We start from the raw sequence: 27,374 nt of genomic DNA, 5'->3' as shown, positions 1-27,374 counted from the left end.
AAACCTTGGCCCATGGGCTCAGAAATCTACCCTGAGGTTCATGAGAATCCTAGGGCCTTCTTTAGCAGCTCTAGCCCAATCCTCTTGGAGTCTTCTATCCAATACCCTTGGGGGGTAGGATTGCATCATTCTGTTATTTTTACTATTCTTTTACTTTCAGTTAGTTAAACCAAAACCAAATGACATTTGATTGAATTTGTACATAACTATTAAACTAATAACCTTTATTCGAATGAATTAACTAACTCATGTCCCTGTGGAGACGAACTCTTTATTAATGTGAAACGTACAACTACAATTGGTATGCTTGCCAAAAGTGTTAACACTGGGCATGGCATTTCGCGTCGAGCAAATTGTCTCCTTTGTGTGGAATTTCACTTAGGCACTTGTCTCGCTAAATGAGCTATCCTAAGGTTTTATTTTACTAATCCCAATGGTCAAAGTGTGCAGATGTGGTTTAGGAACCGACAATCCAAATGTGACGGTGATCCAATGGTTAATGAGTCTGCAATCATGGTTTTAGCGAAACAAGTTTTGGGTGAATCTCAAAACCACACAATTTCAACATAGATCAATTAAATTCCATATAACTTGGCATCCACACCAAGAAATCTCACAAGGATAATTCACATAACACCTCAATTAATTCAAACTAATCAAATAACACAAGAAATACATCAAACATCTATTTTCAGTTATCAAAATTTCATGGCATTATGAGTTGCACCTAATTGGATCACTTTCCTACAAATTGATGGTGGAGTGTTGCTAGGTGCACCCAGAAAAATTTGTAAATGGCAAAAATGCCCCTGGTGTTTTATTTCATTATAAAAGCCTTTTTTTTCCTGCGTTTCACACAACTGCCATTTCTGTTCGCTGTTTTTTTTTTGTGTTTTTGTGGTTTTTGTGCGGCATTGTCTCCGGTTCGTTGGTTTGTTGTGAAAGGTTAGGTGCGGTGAAGGTGAAGGTGCATTGCGGTGGTCGGCGGCAGCAAATGAGGTACGCAGAAGGTGGTGGCTGTGTAACTATTTTTAAAATTTGATGTTTTTTGAATTTAGTTTCCATTTTTTTTAAAATTATTAATTTGTTTGTATGGCCATTTTTTGTTTGGGTTGGTTAGATGGACGAAGATGAGTGGATGTATGAAATAATGTCTGAACAAGTGGATATGGATTATGAAAATGAAGAAGCATGTGGTGTGAATGAACCACATGTTGATTGTTCGGATGCGTTCAATACTTTTCAGGTTATAATGTTAATGTTTGTCACAGATTTAATAAAATGAATACTGGTAGAAAACTTAAATTATGTGGATTGTTTTGTAGGTGTTTGAGTGTCGAGAGGATGTTTAGCGGTGGGCTCGATCCGTTGCTCATGAAAACGGATTTGTGGCGGTGATTTTAAGGTCGGATACAAACACAGGTAGTAGAGGAAGGACTACGTTTGTGTTAATTGGTTGTGAAAAGAGTGGCGAGTATAGGTGTAGGAAAAAAGAATTTATCTGAAGAGACACTGGGACTAGGAAATGTGGGTGTCCCTTCAAGCTTCGTTGCAAGCCAGTGGTTGGAGGAGAAGGCTGGATGGTGAAGTTGATTTGTGGAGTGCATAATCATGAATTGGCCAAGTCATTAGTTGGACATCCATATGCAGGGCGATTGACTAAAGTTGAAAAAACACTTATTGTTGATATGACGAAGTCCATGGTGAAGCCAAGAAACATTCTACTAACTCTGAAGGAACACAATGCCAATAGCTGTACGACCATTAAACAAATATACAATGCAAGAAGTGCATTCCGTTCTTCCATAAGAGGAAGCGATCTTGAAATGCAACATCTGATGAAGCTTCTTGAACGTGATCAGTATATTCATTGGCACAGAATAAAGTGTTGGATCAAGTGGCCTCAGAATAATTAAGAAGGGGGGGGTTGAATTAATTATTAATGTACCTTGGCTAATTAAAACTTATTCTTCTAGATTCAATTAGGCTTTACTACTAAGTTATGTAACTTAAACAAAAGTAAAGCGTAAAAGTAAAGTGCACAACGGAAATTAAAAAGTGTAGGGAAGAAGAAGACAAACACAAGAATTTTATACTGGTTCGGCAACAACCCATGCCTACATCCAGTCCCCAAGCAACCACCGGTTCTTGAGATTTCTTTCAACCTTGTAAAATTCTTTACAAGCAAAGATCCTCAAGGGATGTACCCTCCCTTGTTCTATTTGAACAAGCAAGTGGATGTACCCTCCACTTGAACTGATCCACAAGAGATGTACCCTCTCTTGTTCTCAGTTACAACAGCCCAAGTAGATGTACCCTCTACTTGTACCACAAAGGATGTACCCTCCAATGTGTTAAGACAAAGAATTCTCAGGCGTTTAGTCCTTTGAATCTTTGTAAGGGGAAACAAAAGATATCTCAGGCGGTTAGTCCTTTGAAATCTTTTGTTTAAGGGAAAGGGAAGAATCAAAAGAATTCTCAGACGGGGTCCTTTGAATTCTTTTGGAAAGGGAGAAGGGAGACACAAAAGAATTCAGGCGGTTAGTCCTTTGTTCTTTTGGAAAAGGGAGAAGAGAGACACAAAAAGAATTCAGGCGATTAGTCCTTGTTGAATTCTTTTTGGCAAAGGGAGAAGAGAATGAAAAGATATAGCACAGTTTTGTTTTCTGCAGAATTTTCACTTGGACAAGAACAAGGTTTAAAAAAGAAACTTTAGAAAGCTTTTTGGCAAAGGAAGAAGAAGAAGAAAGATGAGTAGGAAAGAATTGTAAAGATAGTAAAGGTTTAAAGGTTTCTCCAAAGTTGTTCAAGAAGATGTTCAAAAAGAAGAAAAGATTTTTTGAATGCAAGTCAAGGTCTTGCTTTTATAGACTCTTCATGTCTAGTCAAGAAAACCATTGGAAGAATTATAACCTTGAGAAAATCATGTCAAGAGTTACATCTCTTGACCTTTTATTCAAAACTTGTCACTGGTAATCGATTATCATAATCATGTAATCGATTACACAATGCATTTTATGAAAAGATGTGACTCTTCCCAATTGAATTTGAATTTCAACATTCAGATACACTGGTAATCAATTACCAATATATTGTAATCGATTACACCATTTAAAAAACATTTGGAACATTGAAAATTCAGTTAAAAGCTTTTTGAAATCAAATTCTAACATTGGTAATCGATTACAGGAAACTGCTACTCGATTACCAGAGAGTAAATACTTTGGTAACTTAGAAAAATTTGAAAAAACTCTTTTGTAAAAAAAAACTGTGCTATGTTTGGTTTTTGAAAAATGCTTTTCAATACTTTCCTTGTGAAGTCTTCTTGATTTCTTCTCTTGAATCTTGAATTCATCTTCTCTTGAATCTTGAAATCAACTTCTCTTGAATCTTGAATCTTCTTGATTTCTTCTAATGAATCTTGAAATTAATCTTGATCTTGAACTTGTTGACTCAATCTTGAAGTCATTCTTTTGGGCTTTTTGTCATCATCAAAACTACTTGATTCATACTTCAATCATCATCATGAAGCTTGCTTCTACATAAAGGATGAAGACGTGGTTCATGATATCTTTTGGTGTCACCCTGATGCAGTGAAGTTAGTCAACACATGTAATTTGGTGTTTTTGATAGACAACACCTACAAAACAAACCGGTACAGACTCCTATTGCTCAATTTTGTTGGGGTGACACCGACTGGGATGACATTCTCTGCCGATTTTGCATATGTGGAGGGTGAACGCGTTAATAATTTGGTCTGGGCTTTACAATGCTTTCAAGGCCTTTTTTTAAATTGTGATGCCCTCCCTCGAGTTATTGTGTCACTGACAGAGACCAAGCATTGATGAATGCAGTGAAGGCTGTATTCCCTGACTGTACAAATTTGTTGTGCAGCTTTCACATAAACAAGAATGTGAAGGCCAAATGTAAAGCACTAATTACGCAAAAAAATGCTTGGGATTATGTCATGGATTGCTGTGGATGTCTAACTGATTGTCCTTCAGAACAATAGTTTGATGAATGCCTGAAGAAGTTCAAAATGGCTTGCGCACCTTGGCCAATGTTTGTTGACTATGTCAAGGAAACATAGATAATACCACACAAGGAAAAATTTGTTTCCGTCTGGACTAATAAGGTGGTGTACTTAGAAAACACAACAAAAAACATGTATGAAACTGTTCAACTATTTCTATTAACGTTGATGAGTTGATGGAATTATATTATTGTATATGTTTATTTTTATTTGTGTATTTGAAATGTAGGGTTGAATATGCTCACTCGTCTTTAAAAAGACTGTTACAAAATAGCCTTGGAGACTTATGCAGTGTGTAGGATGCCATGAACAACATGATTACGTTGCAACACATGGAGATTAAAGCATCATTTGAAACAAGTACACATGTCGTTGGACATGTGTTCAAAAAAACCTTATACAGGAGGCTTCTTGGAATGGTTTCAAGGTATGCTTTAAATCAGATTGCTGCTGAATTAGAGCGTGTTGACTATGCTGGCAAGAATCCCTCAAGTTGTGGTTGCATGGTGAGAACCACACTTGGTCTTCCTTGTGCTTGTGAGCTATACAAATATGTTAGTGGTTGCATCCCACTGAATTCAATCCATATGTTCTGGAGGAGACTAAGTTTTTCAGACCAAGGGTTATCTGAGCCCGAGGTGAGCATCAAGGAAGTAATGGAAACAATATCCAAAAGATTCGAAGAACTTGATGTTTGTGGCAAGTTTAATCTGAACACTAAACTTTGGGAAATTGCATACCCTGATCAGAATTCGATGTGTCCTCCTCCAATAAAGGTTAACACAAAGGGGGAACCGAAGAAAGCTATGAGCAGGAACCCAAGGTCAACAAAGCGTGATCCATCTTACTGGGAGTATGTAGATGCTTTTGAATCTATGAAAAATAGCAATTCGCCGGTGAGGCATACTGCATCATCCTCTGAGCAACGGAATCGAAGAACGATGATGCCTATGTTGGACCAGTTTCAGCCATTTATGCATGACTTCATTGATAAGATTGTTGATGTCAAAGCTGATGGTAACTGTGGATATCGGTCGATTGCCGGTTTATTAGGTATGGGTCAAGACTCTTGGTCGGTGGTCTGCAACCATCTGCTTAAAGAACTTGCCAAATTCTCAGAAGACTATATCAAGCTCTTTGGTGGCACAGATAGATTTGAGAAATTAAGGATGTCACTACTTGTTGATGGGTTAACCAAGGTATGTAATTTATGTATTTGATTTTTAAGACTTAACTTTGAAATTAAGTTTGACGTGTATATTTGTTTCATTCAGGTGACTACGGATAAGTGGATGGATATAACGGACATGGGACATGTCATTGCATCAAGGTATAACGTAATCGTTGTATGCTTGTCTAAACAACAAAGCACGACATTCTTTCCTCTTAGAAGTCAACCGCTGGAAAATTCTTCATTGCATCGTACAATTTGTATCGGTCATGTGTATGACAATCATTTTGTTGAGGTACACTGTACATATGAAGTGTTTTTTTATTTATATTTATGCAATGAGTTTTGTAGGATTGAGTTAACACTTTTTTCGCATGTACCACAGGTTTATTTAAAGAACGTTGTCCCTTACCGCCTATAGCATTGTTATGGTCTAGCAATTGTCATCCACAGGCGAAGTCATGGCCAAATCCATATATTAGCAGAATGCAGCATTACAAGAGCTTCATAATGTTCAAGAGAGACTATGTTGACATAAATGATGATTGAACATGTAATTTATAATGACTGATCATTTTGAATTGGATATTCACATTTATGTGTCTTTGTATATTTGTTACGTCCACAACAAAATTATTACTTAATTCTAAAAAAGCATGTATGATATATCGTTGTCTGAGTTGACAACGCATTGTGAAAAAACGTGTATGATAAATTGTTGTCTGCATTAACATAAAGCGCGTGAAAGGACCTTGCACAATATGGCTACACATGCATATATGATGCAAGCTAAAGCATGTCACGTCATTGGTGTAGTTGACCACAGATACAGAAAGCATGTGCATGCGTATTTTTAATCTTTAAAAAATGTAGCACTGATATTAAAACTCATCTATATATATGACACAACCTAACACTGTAAAAAACCACAAGTTTCAGTCGTAACCCAACTCTTACAGAAACTATGGCATTCTTGGGAGAGACAAGCAGACAGACAGTTGTGAACTCCACATTAGGTTTTATTTTTCCAAATGGATCCATTGTTCACAACGACAGTGGCGTTTCCTTTCAAGCTTCCACTCCAGTTCCCATTCGAATGCCTAACAAGTGTGATTTTCAAACGCTAAAAACCAGAATACACAATACCCTTAAGCTAACCAACAAGCAATTTTTGGATGAAATTTACTACCGGCAGCCTTTCACATATGCAGGTAATGAATTTCAGTTTCAATGTATGCAACTGAAAGATGATACTAATGTTAACACAATGTTAATGTGTAATCATGAATTTTCGTTTGTTGGTCTGATTGAGTTATTATGTAGCATTGCTAGAACCCCAGATGGTATTTTAAACTTACTTCAAGTCACTATGACCCCTACTCATGATGCCCTGCTATATTACAATGGGAGGTGGAACATGTCATGCCAAAATGAGTTTGTTGGTTACTCGTTCATAGGAAAAAATCCCAAAAAGTTTGACATTCCCACTGGATGTACAATGGATGAACTGAAGGATTTGATCAAGCAAGTTGCGCCTCCTGGGATTCCCCCTTATGGTATTGATGAAATACAAATGGTAAGACGATTGTTTTTTCGGAAACCAAGTCACCATGAGTATTCAGAAAAAGTTATAAAATTTGAAATAATTGAACTCAAAACCAACGATGACGTGATGAAGGTGTTGATTGAGTCTAACTACTAGAAAAAGATTAGGCTAATAGAAATTTTAGTTGTTTTTAGTAAACCTGTATCAGAAATGAAAGACGAGTTGTCCTTGTCACAAAATTAGCATGAGTTAGTTGTAGTATTTGATGCAAATTTAATTTTGTTCGACTATGCTGAAGTTAATGTACTGTTTGAATTCATGTATCGCAAAATTAGCATGAGTTAGTTGTCGGTCTTGCAATTTTATTTTAAATATAAAAAAACAACTACAATAACCGAAAAATAACAATTAATTATTTAAACTCGAGTAGTTCATTTTTTTTTAATGAAACAACTATAAAATTAAAATTTAATTAAAACATATTTTGTCATCAATTAACAATAATTTAATGTTGAACTAATTAAAAATATTTAACAAAGTACATTTAACTCTGATGCAAAAAATGGATTTTTATTTTTTAGTCTCTTAAAATAAAATATAAATGTTACGCCTAATAATAAAATTATAAAATATAAATACGGATTTTTATCTTAGGAGGAAATAAAAAAACATTTTTTTAATTTGATAGAATAAAATTATAACATTTTTTTAATTAGAAGTTTTTTAAGCATGCGTGTCCATGTTTTCAACTTCTTTATTTCAATTTCCATTTTTTGTTTAATTTATTCTTTTCTACACCCTTTCCATTTTTTTATCTGATGAGAGAAATTAAAAAAAACATTTTTTTTTAATTTGATAGAATCAAATTATAAAATTTTATAAGCTAGATTAGGCAAAGTGAATACACAATCAATGGAAATAAATAAAACTAACATTACTAATGTAAATAAATAAAACCAACATTACTAATGAAATGGGTTCAAGTACAATATTTGTATATACATCGAATATCAATATAAAATGTGTAAATAAACTATGCCTAATTCGTGCGCCACCTGCATCGAGACCTAGCATATACTAGCTGGTCCTGTGTGACACTCCTGACCATCTTGAGGCATTCTTCGATCAGCTCAAGTGTCGATGAGCCTGGCGTGACCACCCCTAGGCTCAGATGGCGCTCCAACCTCTCAGCAATCCCATAGCAAACTTCTTGTTAAATATAAAACAAATAGATTACACAAATTATTATGAAAATATTGACGTAAATGACGTAAATTATTAGTATTACTTATCACTCCATGTCTAGGCTCCTCCACAACGGGCCTCGCAGATGTCGATGGTGCTCCTGGCTCCGACACGTGAGGGATATCTGTCTCTGGGGCCTGAGGGACGACTCGGGGTTACGGAGCATGACCATCTAGCAGAGGATCTGATGCCTGGCCTGGTGCCATGAAAAAATGGGAAATGCGGAAGAACCAGTCTATGTAGTCGTTGGCACACTGACTTGGCACATCGCACACCTCACCTGCTAGAACCATATGATCCGAATAGTGTATCCACTTGTCGTGTATATCATCATACGACACCCATGAGTCGGCAGGCGGAGTAGGAATGGTCTGGGTGTATCCAAACTGCCGCATGACCTTCTCTGGTCGATAATACACAACAACAGGCCCCCAGCGTAGGAGACCGGAATAACATGAAATCATATGGAAGTCCTGGACCGGTCGGTGCTCCCCATATGGGATGCAACAGACATCCAGAATCCGAAGTCGGTCCAGGCACTCCCTGTACGCCGGTGTATGTATGCTCTTCACGGTCTTCTTCGTGGCAATCCACCTACAGGCACGCAATGAATCCTCGTCGTAGTCCTGATCAGCAGTGGACTCCGTGACTGAGGGAAAGTGCTCGTATATCCAGCACTACAAAGGTAACATCAAAATGATAAACATTAAATTTGAAAGTCTAAAAAAATTTAAAGTTAAACATTTTTAAACCTCAACGAATGAAAAACATGTTTGCTACCTACAGCAGCGTGATGTAATCGCCAAGTTGTCGACTGCTGCTGATAGAGGCATCGTTCAGGTGGTCGTACATATGCACCAATGCAGCTACTCCCCAGGAGTACCTCCCAGTCTGACTGAGGTCATGAAGGGCCTCCAAATACACAACATGAACATTGGTTGCACTCTTGTTAGCAAACAGAGTGCAACCCAGAAGATGAAGAAGATAAGCGCGAGCCGCAACTGTCCAATGACCTGCCTGGCATTGGCGCTCGTAGATATCACATACAGATTGTAGGCGTACATACGGTCCACGACACTGCCCTGTCTCAGCCCTGGCAGCCTTTGCAGAGACCATCAATAAATCCACCAGCATCTGAACCGCATCATCCACATGCAAGGGCTGAAAGGCATGCAAGTTGCCAACCACGGGCAGATGCAAAAGTGACGAGATGTCATCCAGGATGATCGTCACCTCTCCCACAGGGAGATGAAAACTAGACGTCTCATGGTGCCACCGCTCGAAAAACAAGGACAAAAGTCCCCGATTGCCAGTGTTTACCGAACACGCGATAAGAGGACTTAGTCCTGTCCTAGCAACTAGTCCCTCGATGGCAGGGACAGGCCTTCCTAAACTATGGACCTTCCTCCCATGAGATGATAACTTCAACTCAGGACACTCCTGAATTGAAGTATAAAGGAAGACAAAATTCATTAAAATCATCATTTGAAAACTAATTTCAATCATAAAGTATAATTAACAAGTAACTAAAAATAAATATTATAAATACTTCTCCCGTCCATACGCTACAAGCAACGTGATCCGCATACTGGGTCAGCACGGATGGGTCGCTCGGACCACCCGGAAATCCCTCATGCTCATCCTCAGCATCCTGGGCGCCTGTGTCTGCAGGAATGTCTACCCCAGTGTCCTCTACATCAGCTGGTGCCATCGGGTCATTCGAAAATACGTCAGCCTCTACATCTGGCGCAGGGAGCACTGGCTCATCGTGCGTTGCAGTCACAGGTACTCGCTGCCTCCATGTGGATGCGGTAGGCCATCGACGCTGCGGAGCATCATCGGAATCATCACGATCTCCTTTGCCCACACATTTGTCAGTAACGTGACCTAAGGCACGACCTATTCCTCTGGTCCTAACCATGATCTACAAATGAGTACCGTAAATTCCATCACTGATTTCATTCTCTCAAATTTCATTGGTCTAACGCATATAGGCATTATCTTTTTTCAGGCACTACTTGATAGAAAAAGGATATTCACTTTGAAATTAAGATATATACATTGCTTAGAAGTGAGACTGATTTGGAAAGGTGAGAAATTTAGGAAGGAATATCCCCTTCAAAGTTAGAATCAGACAAGTTGAGATGCGTAAGTCTCACAAACCCACCAAAGACAGATGACAAATGAGAATGATTAAAATCATTGAAAGCAAGGTTGAGTGAGTGAAGATGAGAAAGATGGAATGAGAGGGTGTCATAGGGAGGAGTTTTTTAAGTGCAGCAAGGCAGAGGTGTCATGGTGAAAAACAAAGGATGAGAAAATGGGAACACAAAAGGAACCAATAGTGATGAGCAATTGCAACAAATGTGAGCCAATAGTTATGCCAATATTTGGATAATTTCAGACAAGCACTAGGTATCTTTTGGAATTTTTTAAATCAAGAATATTGTCATTATCATATGTTTGGAAAATATCTCTAATCATCAATTATGTGAACCAATAGTTATAACTTTGTTCCCAAGGGTGCAAGAAATCAATAATTTTCAAGGAATCCGAAGATTCGATTATTGCAACTAGTGGAATGCTCACAATTACCACCTTAATTTGGTCAGATTATCACCTCTCGCTGTAAATTAACATCAATTTACTTTGACAAAATAATAAGGTTTCCGTAGTGCTTGAATGATTAACCCCTTTATAATACCATAAATAATGTACATGCGTGAAGAACAAAGCAAAATGCAACATTTAGTATTAGTGACTTGATAGAGAGCAAAAAACTATGCTAATCTACTCCTAAGAAAAACACTATTAAAGACTATAAAAAAATAAAAGGAAAACAATATTTTATTAATTTCTCATTCATTCATTTCCCTGAAAGAGGATATATTTATATATAATCATAATTAATGCTAATCAATATATACTATTTATCTATATGTCAACATCTCATTATTTACAACCAAATTGTGACTAAGGTCAAAACAAATTGTGACAACAATCTGATAAGAATGATCCAAATTACAGGTAATATTTACTCTTCTGCCAAAGTAATATTAAACGTTGAAAAAAATATTCTATAATATATAAAGTACTCACGTTGTTCAGAGTTCAAATGAACACCTTGTGACAAAGAAATAGCCTTGATGAAGTAAGCTGCAAATTTCAGAAACAAAAACACATCAAATTCAGATTTAACAATTTTTAAAATGCATATTCAGACAATTTACAGATCAAGTTGATCTGTAAGGTTCTTTCAGATCAACATGATCCGAAAGAACCTTACGGATCAACTTGATCCGTAACGTTCACGTTCAATCTTATTTTTTTAAAAATGCTAAATATTACATAAATAACAAAGTTAAGTATACTCTAAGAAGACCAACTTCAAGCTCTTAGGCGTGAGTTCGCGAAAGCTCAAAACTATATAAAAATCTTTAATTGTCTTTCCAAGGCATGGAGCAAAAAACCATAATATAAACCTTACTTAAGAGATTGAGTCCACTACTACTCTAACCAATAATATTTTGTTTCTATATAGGATAGTTTAGTGTGCATTTGTTTGAAAGGAAAGAAATAATGTAAAAGGGAAAGTTTGTACTTTTTTTTGTGGGATGCACATCTCTCTACTTTAATTCAAAACAATTTCTTCTATTTCTGTCTTATTTATTTTTCTCCTGTAAATCAAATACACCCTTAAATTTATCCTTAAAAAAAGTTGTCTTTTAAAATTCAGTAAAATCTTAAGAGCCATGCTATATGGTACGAAGGGAAGGGAGTGAAATGCACAAAATTGCTTGGTATAACTTCATAATTAAAAGGGCTAACATATTATTGTTTATGATATGTAATTATTTTTAAAAATAATTAATTAAAATTTATCAAATAACTATTTTATCAAATGTCTATAATCAGGAGGTGGATGCATTACCAAAATGAGCCAAGGCTTTTCTTAATCATTCTAAACCATTTTAACTACTCACCAGTGTCTTGGAATGAGTCGAGGCTTTTCTTAATGGTTTTTTCTAACTACTAATTAAATTTGAATTTTAAAATGAGCCAAGGTTTTTTAAAATTTTCCTCATTTAAAATTTAATATATAAATTTCAATTTTCTCACAATTTATCTAATATTTAGCATTTTTAAAAAATTAAGATTGACTGTTACGGATCAACTTGATCTGTAAAGTGTGTAAACAAATGTTATGGATTAAGTTGATCCGTAACTTCCACTGCTACTAACGACACCGATGAACTCAGTGCAACGATGCTTACCTCGCCAATGCCGACACGCGGAGGCAGCAACACCACCGTCAACTTGGCTGGGATAGTCAACACCCACGGCGGCGCGGTCACAGAATGAAATGCCGACGAAGAAGACGACGACGACGCTCACGGGGAAAACAAATGCGGTGCGGATGATGACGATGGTGGGTCTAGCTTTTTTTAGACCAGCCTAGACTAAAAGGAAGAAGAACGAAGGTGACGTGAGGTGAGGGGTGAGGAAGGAGACCAAAAGCTTCAGTAAGGAAGAAGAAGAAAAAATGGTGAAGAAGAAGAAGCGAAACGCGGGAGGGAGGGAGAGAGACGAGAATGAACCATTTTTTTTAAATAATTAAGCTAGGGGTACAAATGTCTTTTCTCCTTAAGTGCTGGGTGCACCTAGCGGCACTCTTGATGGTGGTGCTTTGAGCCCAACGTGAAGATTCACTTTGGGAAGCCCAAATTACAAGTACAACTTTTGACATTTTATTTATAATTTTTGTTCTACTTTTAGGCTGAATTTTCTGATGACTTTTTATTTTCTCTTAGCCTTACTAAATGCTTCCTAGAAGTGCTCCAAATCATTTAGTGGCTAGTGGGAATAAATTTTCATGTTTATTGTCATTTTCCTAGGTAGTGGGCATGCAATTATGAATGCATGTTAGTGGGAATTTATTTAGCATTTCAAGATTAGCCTATAAATAGGGAACTCTTGTACTCTCCAAAGGAAAAATTTGAAGATTAATCAAATTTGAGATTTTCTCTATTATGAGAGTTTTTCCTTTGTTCTTTGGTTAAGAACTCGATAGTGTTGGTTCTACCGACAAGTCATGGTGAGAGTCATGCTCCTTTTGATAACTTTGATTTTACGGGTAAGTCGCGATTTGAGTCAAGTTTCTTTTTTTTTTTTTTTACTTTTTCAAGATAGTGCTATGTGTTCTCTTATTATAATATATTGAATTTAAATAACAACGCATATGTTAAATAAAAAATAGAGACAAAGAAAATCATTACATGTTATGAAAACACAGAACAAACAACGATGACAACCAAGACGGGTGAAATCATAACTTAAAAACAATAAACATCAATGACCATGGAAATAGGAAAAATGATAATCTAAAAACTACACAGACCACAACAACCAAGATACTTGTTTGATTAAAAGTTCCTTCTTACCTTGTCATTAAACAACACACAAAACATTACAAATTCATTGAACTTTGTCAATGAAAAAGATTGGGAAAATCCAAAGTTGTCACTATTCATTGAGCATGAAAGTTGCATCGATTTATTTTTTGCGATAAAGAATGGACTGAACAAGACTTTGTCAATCCATGTCAACGAAAAAGATCTTGCAAATTCAAAATTTGTTACTGTTTATGTGTGTCAAAATTTGCACAAATTCGTGTTTTTGGATCAGACAAAGGAGTGACCAACATTTCACCGATTTGTGTTAATGCTTGACATCGTGGGAATCCAAAGTTGTTACTATTCATTGAACACGAAAGTTACAATGAATTTATGTTACTATTCTATAGACCACAATTCACAACAACCTTTTAATAATAAAAAATGCAATGACATTTTAGTTAACTTTACAGTAATTTTATATTCTACAAATAATAGATGAAATAAAAATTTTCTAAAAATTAAGTTTATTATGAAACATTGAAAATTCAATATATAAAACATCACCTATTACACTTCCTTAAGACAAATTTTAATTTTAAATATTTTTAAAATATATTTTTAAATGATATTGTTACGTAATATTATTTCTTTTTTTAAATAATATTATTGCATATATTTTTAAAATATTTAAATGTATTATTGATTAAATATAAACCTAAAATTTTAATAAATTATTTAAAAGTATTTAAAATGTAGAATCATTTTACTTCGATTTTTTTTATAAAAAAATAGGATCATAGAAGAGGAAATTAACATTTTGTTTTGTCTAGCTGCAAAAAAATCATAAAAAGGTATTGGTTTAAGTTGGTTGACAATAGCTGAGAAACTTCCTTAAATAATGGAAATTGAGAGGAAAGGCAGTATAATTCTTTGTCAACAATTGCAGTACTCTTCCATCTGTAGATGCTTCTTACAAGTTACAACCTTAATACTTTCACAATTCAAATGTCTAAAATTTAATTTCATGTATGATCACAATTGAAATTTAAAGGTAAATAGGTCATCATCAAACCATAATAATATGAAAGAATTGAGGGCACTTTGTAGAAGAAAACAACACAAGAAGGAGAGTTAAATTCTGTTTTTAGAAATTTTATTTCTTTGACCAAAAACACGTTTATCGTCTTATACAAGTTTTAAATAAAAAATAAAGGATATTGAAAAGAGCTTTATTAGGAAATGGTTTTTTATATTAGATCAAAACAAATATAAGATCAAGTTTCCACTAACTTATCAAAAGTTACAAATATTTTTCATTGCCACTTCGTGCTCTTACAAAGACAAGCTCTACCTGAAGCTTGACTTCAACCTAATATTCTTTGTCCTATCAAGTTACTACTAGTTCTAAACAAATCAACTAGATTTGTTGGAAGTTTGCACAATGACTAAGTTTGTCACTTCGTGCTCTTACATGTTTATAGGTTGGCATGTTAGGCACTTTAGCAAAAAGTCATGTCTTCCATTAGAGTAGGTCTACATAGGTAGAGTGTGCCTTTTGATAAAGATCAACACTTCCAAAATTTGGACTTCATTTATTCTTAATAGGACTTTGATAGGTCCTAGGAGAATGTTTTCTACAAGAGAGAATCTCAGACATAGAGTATTAAATGAAGGTCATAAATGTACTACTTAATATTATGTTAGAGTGTCTTATATGGATGTATCGTCTGAAAGCACATCATACTCAACTTTTATCATTTGTATTTATTTGCATCTATTCAAAATAATTAAGAGTTTTGATTCATATTTAAGACATAAATGTCTTTAGACTTAACAATCTCCCTTTTTTTGATGACGTCAAACAAATGCATATGTAAAAGTTGAAGACATATATATGATATATGATATGATAGTTAAGTGCATATATATGACATATGATATGATAGTTAAGTACAATGTCAGTCTTATCAGATGCAACAAAACAATTATAAAACACAATATGCATCATAAGACATTGAGATAAAGTCCTTTCAATCAGAAAAGTCTCATTTTATTCATCAAAGATATATTACATAAACAATTAAGATGAATAAGAGTTTAAAGATTTTGGAAACCTCCCCCACAAATGATGCTTAGCTCCCTCTTAATATTTGCATCTTATGCTTCTGCTCTGCATAGCTCTCTGTCGCAACGTGCCCTTTTGCGGGCGAGCGAGGCGAGGCTCACGGGTGCGCTTTCCAAAGGAGGAAAAGATGCGCGGAGTCGCCACCAACGTTTATTTGTGGAAAACGTCGGGAAAACCGAAGGAAACCGGTCAAAATGAAAATTCTAAGTTTGGGAGTTGTATTTACGTTTGAGGAAGGTATTAGCACCTCTCACGTTTGTCTCAAAGGACAACAACCTATTTTTTAGAATTGTGGAAATTGTATTGCCTTAACTTTTATTTCTTTTTATTTTTTGAGGTCGACAAAAGCGGGGCTTTTGCTCCTATGTACCCTCCTTTGGAGAGGAAATCAGACCTACGTAGTTCTTTCTTAAGAGTGAATCAAGCGATTCTTTTTACTTGAATTTGTGATCATTTTTAAGGCGTTGGACCTTAAAAATGATCCTTTTTACTTGGTAAGAAACTGAAATGATAAACTTTCAAACCCTATTTTTTGTGGACGAGCTTGACTAGGCGAGTTGATTTTAGCCTTAGTTTCACTTTAGTTATTAGTCAATCCAATTAAGAATGAGAAATCCCAAAGAGAAAACGTCCGATTGATTTTTTCGCTTCATTTTACTAAAAGATATTTTTTATTATATTATTATTTTACCTCTTTTTTTATTTCCAACGTGGTTACGGCACGACCGAACGGTCGGAATTCATTTTAACCGAAATTAACGGATGATACAATTCAAATGATCGGTGGAAATTTATTTTATTTTTTGATTAGGCGAGAAATGACTTAAATAAATGACTGAAGCACGTCAAAAGGGGGTATAGAAAGCGAATGAAAACGAGAATAAAAATACATGAAACAAAATGTGGACCACCACGGGTACATAGAATGAATTGAAAAGCTCGGTTTGGGGTACTTACCAGTTGAAGACTGAAGAAAACGAAGAACGAACAATGAATGTCGAAGAACGGTTGAAAATCTTCGCGTAATTACTCACGGAAACGTTACGGAAGCGCCTCGGCTTGGATTTTCTTTACGGCAACAATTTTCCTCAGCAATTTCGAGAGAATAAGAAGTGCCAAGAAGGCTGAACCCTTCTCCCTTCACTCCTCCCCCTATTTATAGCAAAATAGGGGAGGAGCTTGCCACCCAGCTTGCCCAGGCGAGCAAGGTTGCTTCCTCCAGAAGCAACATCTTTCTGGAGGAAGAATCTGGAAGGCCCAAGTGGGCCTGATTGTCGTTTGTACCCCCCTTTTTACTAAATGCACCCCCCTTTACCTTTTTTGGTAATTCTTTTTCCGTAACGTTACGAAACTTTACGAATTTCGTAACGATACTCATTTTCCTTCCGCAAGGTTACGAATCCTTACGGATTATGTATTTACTCTTTTTTAGCTTTCGAAGAAGTTACGAAAACTCACGGATTGCAAAAAACACCTCCTTTCGATTTCCGTCACATTACGGAATTTTCATGGATCGCGTAAGCCTGCTTCCTTTTGATTTTCGGCACGTCTCGGGACTTCACATATTGTGCAACAAAGGGTGCCAAGTATCTCGAAGCGGCCAATCAAAGGTTGTATATCATCAAATAATAATCCTCGGACGAAATTAGGGTATGACACTCTCCTTCAACTATTACTTATTCTCCCCTTTTTGTTTGGCAACTTCTTCTTCCTCTTTAATCTTGTGAAAGAACTCATCTCAAGAGTCGTCATCAGAAGAGATATTTACTAGGGCACCTCTTGGCTTCTCTTTTAGATCTTAGACAGTTCTTTAATCAAATATTATTTTGGATAGTTTTGAAATATGTTGTAGGTTGACATGCCCAAGTCTTTTGTGCGAAAGCCATCTTTCATCCTCTCTAGACAACATACACGTTACATTATGTTGGCTAAGATTTATCACATCAATCTCATCCAAATTATTGTGTCGTATGGTAGTAAAGAAGGACTTGTCATCTTTTGTCTTGACTATGCACTTGTTTTTGTTGAAGGAGATAATATAACCACTATCACAAAATTGACTTATGCTAGGCTGGTTATACTTCAAAACTTTAACATATAAGAGGTCGTCTATGGAAGCTAGAGAGGAAATACCAATTTTACCTACACCGGAGATCTTTCCCTAACTTATGCCTCCAAAGGTAGCTACTCCTCCCTCATGTGGGTTTAGGTCTAGGAACATAGACCTTTCCCCCATCATATGTCGTGAGCATCCACTATCGAGGTATTGACTTAAACCTTGGCCTTTCACTACTAAGGATATTTGCAACAAGTACTATTGGAGATTTTGGTAACCATATCTTTTTGGGTCCAACATAGTTAGTCCCTTAGACATTTGTTTATTCTTATGGATGCATTTGAACTTAGAGTGTCCAAATTTACAACAAGTCACATTTGTCTGAGACCAAAATTATGGATGTTGTTCCCTTTCCAAAGCCAAGGCAAAATTTTTCATGGGGTGTTGATGGAATTTCAAAAGAGTGGTGAGAGTCTTTGAACTTTCCAAGAACATCCCAGAATCCTTAGTGAGATAGGCTACTTCCTCCCTTAGCTTTTCAACTATGGAAGTTTTGTCTGTCTTATTGGCCAAACTTAGACTCTCTTTTAGAGGGGATCTTCTTTTTCATATCTTCATTTCATTTCCTTAATTCAGTGTTTTTAGAAATAAAAGCTTTAAATTTTTCTTCAAAATTTTTTCAGTAAAGGGAAATGATGATAGTTCTAAAGAAGAACATCATAGGGCATGTTCTCTTCATTGTCTGATGAAGCACAAGAAGAAGTATTTGATTCAGAGAAAGATTTTACCTAAGTCTTATCATTTGTATCTGCCATGAGACAAATGTTGGCTTGTTCATCGTTTGAACTGCTACTCTTCTAACTATATGAGTTATCCCAGGTGACCATTAGACTTTTTCTTTTTGTTGTCATTATAGCATCTTCTTTTCTTCAATTTAGGACATTTAGCCTTCATATGTTTAGGCTTTCTACACTCAAAGCATATGCAAGAATTTTCAAGTCTCTTGCTTCTTGGATGACTGTGGTCTTTGGTTCCCACACCTTGGGAAAACTGTCCAACACCTTCAGGATTATCTAAGCCTTATAGTACGATTGTCCAAGGGCTTCCAAATTTTTAGAAGAACATGAAGTCTTCCAAAAATATCACCTATAGACTCTCCATCCTTCATTGTGAAGCTTTCATAATGCCTGGTTAGATTCTCAACCTTCCTCAGTCTGACATCCCCAGTGCCATCATAGTTTATGCTTAATGAGTCTCAGATCTCTTTGGTAGTTCTTAGTCTATAGATCTTGTTGTACTCGTTTTTGGATAGGGCACATGTCAGAGTGTATCTAGCTTTTGTGTTAAACTCCATAATTGTGAGATTGTCATTTTTCCATTCAACTTTAGGTTTGGGAATAGGAATATCACTATTGGTGATGATGAGCTAGGTTTTATACTAGGCAGACTTGATGCACATCTCCTTTCTGTCCTACTAGTAGGGGTAGTCTTCTTTAGCGAAGCCTGATGATCCTGTAAAAGATTTTCCCTTAGTGATGAAATGACTGTGATTATCTGCCTCTACATATTTTCCTCTAAACACTATTAGGTGCTCTAACCTTAGAGGTTGAGCTCTGATACCAAATATTAGAAGCAAATAACACAAAAGGAGTTGAATTATGTTTTTAGAAATTTTAAATTTTTTCTTTGACAAAAAACACATTTATCATTTGATACTAGTCTTACATATAACAAAAAAAAGGATATTAAAAAAATATTTATCAAACAATGGTTTTCTTTATCAAATCAAAAATAGATATAAGATCAAGTTTTCACTAACATATCAATTGTTACGAGTATTCTATATTTCCACTTCTGGCTCATAAAAAGGCAAGCTCTACCCCTAACTTGACTTCAACCCAGTATTTTTTGTCCTACGAAGCTACTGTTGGCTCTAAACAATCAATAAGATTTCTTGGAAGTTTGCATAACGACTAAGATATGATCGCCTTACAGACAGATATATCACTAAGCACTTTATTCTTTTCTCTCAAGGTTTATAAGGCGTTTTAAGAGCTTTGTATCTATGCAAAAAATTTACAGGAAGCTTTACCAGAAAAAAATGAATGAATGATTTGTGCAATTTGATTTGTATCTTGTATCTTATGAAGGTTCTTCTATTTATAGCCTTCATCTTCAAGTATTTGTTGTCTCTTAACGAATGGATTCTCCACTCTGGTTCTTCGTCTGAAGTCTTGTGGTCATTGAAGCATTTAATGTTGCATTAAATGCACATCCCTACTTCATGAGAGTCCATGTTGAGAAGGGAAGCAACATGAATAAGCAGAAGAGATTTGACTTTTACATGCTCAACTCCTTATTGAGTGGCATTTGTATTGCTTGTTTCTTTTTATCTTTAGTTTATCTTTAGAAGTAGGAAGATAGTTTCTAAGATAAGAAACATCTTCAGTGCTATATAACTCATTGCTTTAATCGATTACTGTCGCATGTAATCGATTACAAATGTTTTTGAGAAACTTGGAAAGAGTTCATAGTTCTAGCTTGATCGATTACCATATATTCGTAATCGATTACACAATTCTTTTTTAGACCATTTTTGTTTTCTTGGGTCTCTGGTTTAATCGATTATAGGGATATAGTAATCGATTACATCATTCTTGAAAGTGTTCCCGAAAGTGATCAATAACACTTTAATAGATTAAATCAAGATCGTAATGGATTACATTGTTCTTGAATGTTTTCTAGATTTTGGGGAAGAACACTTTAATAGATTAAATAGGAAATCTAATTGATTACTTTCTTGAAATAATCAATTACATTGTCAATTTAATCGATTACAGATGGTTATAATTGTTTTCTCTATATACATCCACCTTGTGTTTTCACTTTCAATGATTGAAAAACAAGTTTTTGAATAAACTTTTATGTCTCAAAAACTTCAGTTTTCATTTCTTGGATCTTTCAAAAGGAAAGTGAGTTGTAAACACATTCGAGATCAAGAGAGGTCTATTCAATCAAGTCTTTTGTTCTTGCATTTGAATGTAATAGTTGTATCTCTCCTTGACTCCGTTTCATATGGTTTTTATATATTGTTACCGCATGTACAAGAGTTTTTACAGCATGCTAGAATAGGTGTTTCTAGTTTGAAGCTAAGAGTAGGTTTCTCATAGGCTTAGATTCACAAATAACCCTAGGGTTTGGGTGCCTAAGTTTCATTTTCTAGGTAGAATTTGATATTACTTGTGATTGCTTGTAAAACTCATATTGCATAGTGAAAATCTAACTTGTGTTGATTAGATAAATGGATGAACTTCTTTAGAAATAGAGAGTGAAAAAGTATAAATCTTGTTATCTATCTTCTCTTTAACTCTCATCTCTCTCTATTGCATTCGTTATCAATTTGTTGAGTTTCAAGATATTTAAAATTATGTACCTTAACAAAAAGATACTATGTTCACGTGATTGATTCCATATTGTTTTAAAAGATATTTGTGATATGATCTTTGGGATACAAAACTTTTAAAACTCTTTTTTTTTCTTTCAATTTGATTTTAAACCAATTCACCCCCCTGCCTCTTGGTTTGGTTAGTCCCATTGTCTTTTTTAGTTTATAGGTTGGCAAGTTTGGCACTTTAGCAAAAAGTCACTTCTTCTATCAAAGCAGGTCTACACAAGTATAAATAAAGATCAACACATTCAAGCATTTGAATTCATTTATTATTCATAGGACTTTGACATATCCTAGGAGAATGTTTTCTACAAGAGAGAATATCAAACATAAAGTATTAAATGCACTACTTAATGCTATGCCAGATCATTTTAGAAGGATGTTGATGTAAGCTCCATTGGAGCTTGTAGGCCTAGGATCTTCTTCATCAATGGATTCCTTTGCTTCTTAGAAGATGAATGGCAGTGGAATGGAGAAGGAAGAGAGAGAGAGGATACGCCACTTCAAGGAGAAGATGAGTCTAGAAGAAACTCACCACCATAGGAGGCCATCGATAAGAGCTTGGAGGAAGAAGGAGATGAATGAAGGGAGAGGAAGAAAAGAGCATGGAATTTTGTGCTCTAAAAGAGCTCTGAAATCTAAAGTTTAATTTTCAAATGATCAAAGTTGAAAAAATGCACACACATAACCTCTATTTATAGCCTAAGTGTCACACAAAATTGGAGGGAAATTTGAATTTCAATTCAAATTTCACTTGAATTTGAAATTGAGTTTGTGGAGCCAAAATTTCACTAATTATGGTTAGTGAATTTAAGTTATGGTTCAGCCCACTAATACAAGATCAATTCCAAGATTCTCCACTAATTGAGCTTAGGTGTCATGAGGCATGTAAAGCATGAAGGACATGCACAAAGTGTGACTATATGATGTGGCAATGGAGTGTAGTAAGCAAATGCTCACCTCCCCCTCTAAAATTTAATTGGATTGGGCTTCTACCAATTCAATTAAATTTATTTCCCAACACACACATCAAATATTCACTTAATGCATGTGAAATTACAAAACTACCCCTAATACAAAAACTAGTCTAGGTGCCCTAAAATACAAGGGCTGAAAAATCCTATATTTCTAGGGTACCCTACCTACATTATGGAGCCTTAAATACAAGGACCAAATATAATAATATCCTAATCTAATATGTAAAAAGATAATTGGACCCAACCTTGGCCCATGGGCTCAGAAATCTACCCTAAGGTTCATGAGAACCCTAGGGCCTTCTTCAGCAACTCTAGCCCAATCCTCTTGGAGCCTCTTGCTCATGGCTCTAGTGACTGGTCCCTTCCTAGAGAGGATTGCATCATCCCCTCCTCCTTGAAGAGGATTTGACCTCAAATCTATTAGTTCCTCTTCCTAAATATCAGCTCCACCTGCAAAAGGAATTAAATCAGAAATGTTAAAAGTGGTGCTATCTCCATACTCTTTTGGGAGGTCCAACCTATAGGCATTGTTATTAATCCTCTCCAAAACCTGGAAAGGTCCATCCCTTCTAGGGCCAAGCTTGGATTTCCTTTTAGTAGGGAATCTATCCTTCCTAAGATGGAGCCAAACCCAGTCACCCTCATTAAGAATTAGCTCTTTTCTTCCTCTATTACCTTTAGTTGTATACACCTTTGTTTGGTTCTCTATTTGGTTCTTAACCCTCTTATTCAACTTCTTTACAAACTCTGACCTAGATTCCCTTTCTTTATGTATAAAGAAGTGTCCAGTGGAAGGGGAATGAGGTCTAACGGTGTTAGGGGATTGAACCCATAGACAACCTAAAAAGGGGATTGCTTGGTGGTTCTATGAACCCCCTTGTTGTAGGAAAATTCTACATGAGGAAGATACTCATCCCAAGACTTATGGTTGCCTTTCAGAAGAGCCCTTAAAAGGGTGGATAAAGACCTATTCACTACCTCTGTTTGCCCATCAGTTTGTGGATGACAAGTGGTAGAGAAAAGAAGTTTAGTTCCTAGCTTAGCCCATAAGGTTTTCTAGAAGTGGCTAAGGAACTTAGCATCTCTATCTGACAAAATGGTCCTAGGTAAACCATGGAGTCTCACAACTTCCCTGAAAAAGATTTTTGAGATGTGGGAAGCATCAATCCACCTTGTGGCAGGGTATAAAGTGTGCCATCTTGCTAAACCTATCCACCACCACAAAGATAAAGTCTACACCTCTTTGGGTTCTAGGAAGCCCAAAGACAAAGTCCATACTAATGTCTACCCAAGGTGCAGATGGGATGGGTAAGGGTGTGTATAGCCCATGAGGCTTCACCCTAGACTTGGCTTGTAAACAATCCACACACCTAGTGCAATGCTTATGGACATCTTTCTTCATATGAGGCCAATAAAAATTTTCTTTGAGGAAGACAAGGGTCTTGTCTATCCTAAAGTGGCCCATGAGTCCACCCTTATGGCTCTCTTTCATAAGTAATTTCCTAATGGATCCTTGGGGTATGCAAAAATTTCCCTCTTTGAACAAATACCCCTCAACCAAATAGAATCCATCTTGGGCCTTTTCCCCACAACTCTCATAAATGGGAGAGAAATGTTCATCTAAAGCACTCTAGTCCCTAATGTTATCAAATCCTAAAATTTGAGCTCCTAAGGAGCAAAACAATGTGTGTCTCCTAGAGAGGGCATCAGCTACCACATTTGTTTTTCCCTTTTTGTATTTGATAACATATGGAAATTGCTCTAGGTACTCTACCCATTTTGCATGCCTTTTGTTTAACTGACTTTGCCCTCTAATGTACTGAAGTGATTGATGATCACTATGAATGAAAAATTCCTTGGAAACAAGGTAATGTTCCCAAGTTTGGAGGGCTCTTATTAAGGCATAAAGCTCTTTATCATAGGTGGGGTAGTTGAGCGTCGCACTATGAATTTTTTCACTAAAATAAGTGTCGCAACATGCCCTTTTGCGGGCGAGCGAGGCGAGGCTCACGGGTGCGCTTTCCAAAGGAGGAAAGATGCGTGGAGTCGCCACCAACATTTATTTGTGGAAAACGTTGGAAAAACCGAAGGAAACCGGTCAAAATGAAAATTCTAAGTTTAGGAGTTGTATTTACGTTTGAGGAAGGTATTAGCACCCCTCACGTTTGTCTCAAAGGACAACAACCTATTTTTTAGAATTGTGAGATTGTGTTATCTTACCTTTTATTTCCTTTTTTATTTTTGAGGTCGACAAAAGCGGGGCTTTTGCTCCTACGTACCCTCCATCGAAGAGGAAATCAGACCTACGTAGTTCTTTCTTAAGAGTGAATCAAGCGATTCTTTTTACTTGAAAGGTAATCATTTTAAGGCGTTGGACCTTAAAAATGATCCATTTACTTGATAAGGAAAACTGAGATGATAACTTTCAAACCCTTTTTAGTGATTTTTTGTGGACGAGCTTGACTAGGCGAGTTGATTTTAGCCTTAACTTCACTTTGGTTATTAGTCAATTTGATTAAGAATGAAAAATCCCAAAGAGAAAACGTCTGATTGATTTTTTCGCTTCATTTTACTAAAAGGTATTTTTTGATTATTATATTGTTATTTTACCTCTTTTTTTTATTTCCAACGTAGTTACGACACGACCGAACGGTCAGAATTCATTTTAACAGAAATTAACGAATATTACAAATCAAATGATCGGTAGAAATTTATTTTATTTTTTGATTAGGCGAGAAATGACTTAAATAGATGACTGAAGCACGTCAAAACGGGGTACGGAAAGTAAATGAAAACGAGAATAAAAGTACATGAAACAAATGGGGACCACCACGGGTACATAGATGAATTGAAAAGCTCGGTTTGGGGTACTTACCAGTTGAAGACCGAAGAAAACGAAGAACGAACAATGGATGTCGAAGAACGGTCGAAAATCTTCGCGTAATTACTCACGGAAATGTTACGGAAGCGCCTCGGCTTGGATTTTCTTCACGGAAACAATTTTCCTCAGCAAATTTAAGAGAATACGAAGTGCTAAGAAGGCCGAACCTCTTTCCTCTTCACTCCTCCCCCTATTTATAGCAAAATAGGGGAGGAGCTTGCCACCCAGCTCGCTCAGGCGAGCAAGGTTGCTTCCTCTAGAAGCAACAGCTTTCTGGAGGAAGAATCTGGAAGGCCCAAGTGGGCCTGATTGCTATTTGTAACCCCCTTTTTACTAAATGCACCCCCTTCTATTTTTTTGGCGATTCTTTTTCCGTAACGTTACGAAACTTTACGAACTTCGTAACGATACTTATTTTCTTTCCGTAAGGTTACGAATCCTTATGGATCATGTATTTACTCTTTTTTAGCTTTCGATGAAGTTACGGAAACTCACGGATTGCGCAACAACACCTCCTTTTGGTTTCCGCCACATTACGAAATTTCACGGATCGCATAACACTGCTTCCTTTTGACTTCCGGCGCGTCTCGAGACTTACATATTGTGCAACAAAGGGTGCCAAGTATCTTGAAACGGCCAATCAAAGGTTGCATGTCGTCAAGTAATAATCCCCAGACGAAATTAGGGTATGACAATAAGCAATAGGGTGCTCACCTTGTAACAATACAGCTCCAACTCCCACTCCAGAGGCATCGCGTTCTAGCTCAAAAGTTTTAGAAAAGTCCGGAAGAGCTAGAACAGGTGCCTTAGTAAGCTTTTCTTTGAGAAAAGCAAAGGCTTACTCTTGTTTTTCACCCCAAGTAAATGCCACATCCTTCTTCACCAGCTCATTGAGAGGTGATGCAATTGTAGAGAAATTAGGAACAAACCTTCTATGGAAGCTTGCTAACCCATGGAAACTCCTAATATCTCCCACATTTTTTGGGGTGGGCCATTCTTGGATGGCCTTGATTTTCTCAGGGTCCACTTGGACCCCATTTCTACCAACTACAAACCCTAAGAAAACTATATTATCTACACAAAAGGTACACTTCTCTATATTTGCATAGAGGGTGTTTTTCCTAAGGACTGAAAGAACTTGCCTGAGATGTCCTAAGTGATCATCTAGGCTCCTACTGTACACTAAAATATCATCAAAATAAACAACTACAAATCGACCTATGAAATCCCTTAAGACATGATGCATAAGCCTCATAAAGGTGCTTGGTGCATTAGTGAGCCCAAAAGGCATCACTAGCCATTCATACAAACCAAACTTGGTCTTGAAAGCGGTTTTCCACTCATCACCCTTTTTCATCCTGATTTGGTGATAACAACTTTTAAGATCAATTTTTGAAAAGATATTGGCACCATGCAACTCATTAAGCAAATCATTAAGTCTAGGAATGGGGTGCCTATACTTTATAGTGATGTTGTTGTTGGCCTTGCAATCTGTACACATTCTCCATGTACCATCCTTTTTGGGCACCAACAACACTGGCACAACACATGGGCTTAGGCTCTCTTGGACCCAACCCTTCTCCAAATATTCTTTAACGTGAGATTCTATCTCCTTAGTCTCATGAGGGTTAGTCCTATAGGCTGGCCTATTAGGAAGGCTTGCTCCTGGGACTAAATCTATTTGATATTCTATTCCCCTTAAAGGAGGTAGCCCAGGGGGTATCTCTTTGGGAAATATATCACCAAATTCATGTAAGAGTTCTTGGACCTTTAGGGGTAAGGTCTCAAATGTAGGAATTGTGGCAGTGCTAAGGGATGTTTCCCTTGGTAGGAGAAGGTAGAAAGATTGTTTAAGAATGAGTGCTATTTTAATATCACCTTTTATTGCAAAATGATTTTCCTTCTTAACAATATTCTTGGAGGAATCCTTTCCCTCTTTTTCCTTTCCCTTGGCCTTTGAAGACAAGGCCTTACTATCCTTCTTGTTGGACCTTGTGGCCTCAATAACTTACGAAGGGGTGAATTAATTTTCCACTAACAAACTTTCAACCCCCTTCTAAAAGAGATAGGCTTAGAATGCAGAAGAAGCAACAATAAATTTAATAATGTTCTTTAAACATGCAAGACACAATTGATTGCAAAAAAATAAATAAGATATGGGAAGAGAGAATACAAACACAGTTTTATACTGGTTCGGCAAATTCCGTGCCTACATCCAGTACTCAAGCAACCCACTTGAGATTTTCCACTCCCTTTGTAAAAACCCTTTACAAAGTCTGAACCACATAGGGATAACCTCTCCCTTGTGTTCAGCATTCCATATAACTTAAGAGACCCTCGGTCCCTTAATCAATCTCTTTGAATGAGAAGAAAGAAAGAAGAATTCTCTCTTGAAGAGAATGATATTACAATTGAAGTCCATGGAGAAACTCTTAATGGATTTGCAAGTGTTTGCCCAAGAGTTTCTTTTGAGAGAGCATTTGGCAATGTAGTTCT

General features: G+C 36.3%; 2 pseudogenes; one reads left to right on the top strand and one right to left on the bottom strand.

Moving 5' to 3' along the window:
- Positions 1–1,150: 1,150 nt before the first annotated feature.
- On the top strand, positions 1,151–5,753 carry LOC114401874 (annotated as a pseudogene).
- A 2,036-nt stretch (positions 5,754–7,789) lies between these two features.
- Positions 7,790–9,916, bottom strand: LOC114401873 (annotated as a pseudogene).
- Positions 9,917–27,374: the final 17,458 nt, after the last annotated feature.

This window comes from Glycine soja, chromosome 20, assembly GCF_004193775.1.
Source record: "Glycine soja cultivar W05 chromosome 20, ASM419377v2, whole genome shotgun sequence".
Classification (NCBI taxonomy): domain Eukaryota; kingdom Viridiplantae; phylum Streptophyta; class Magnoliopsida; order Fabales; family Fabaceae; genus Glycine; species Glycine soja.
The sequence above is the reverse complement of the archived record's forward strand: the minus strand, read 5'-3'. Positions and strand labels throughout refer to the sequence as shown.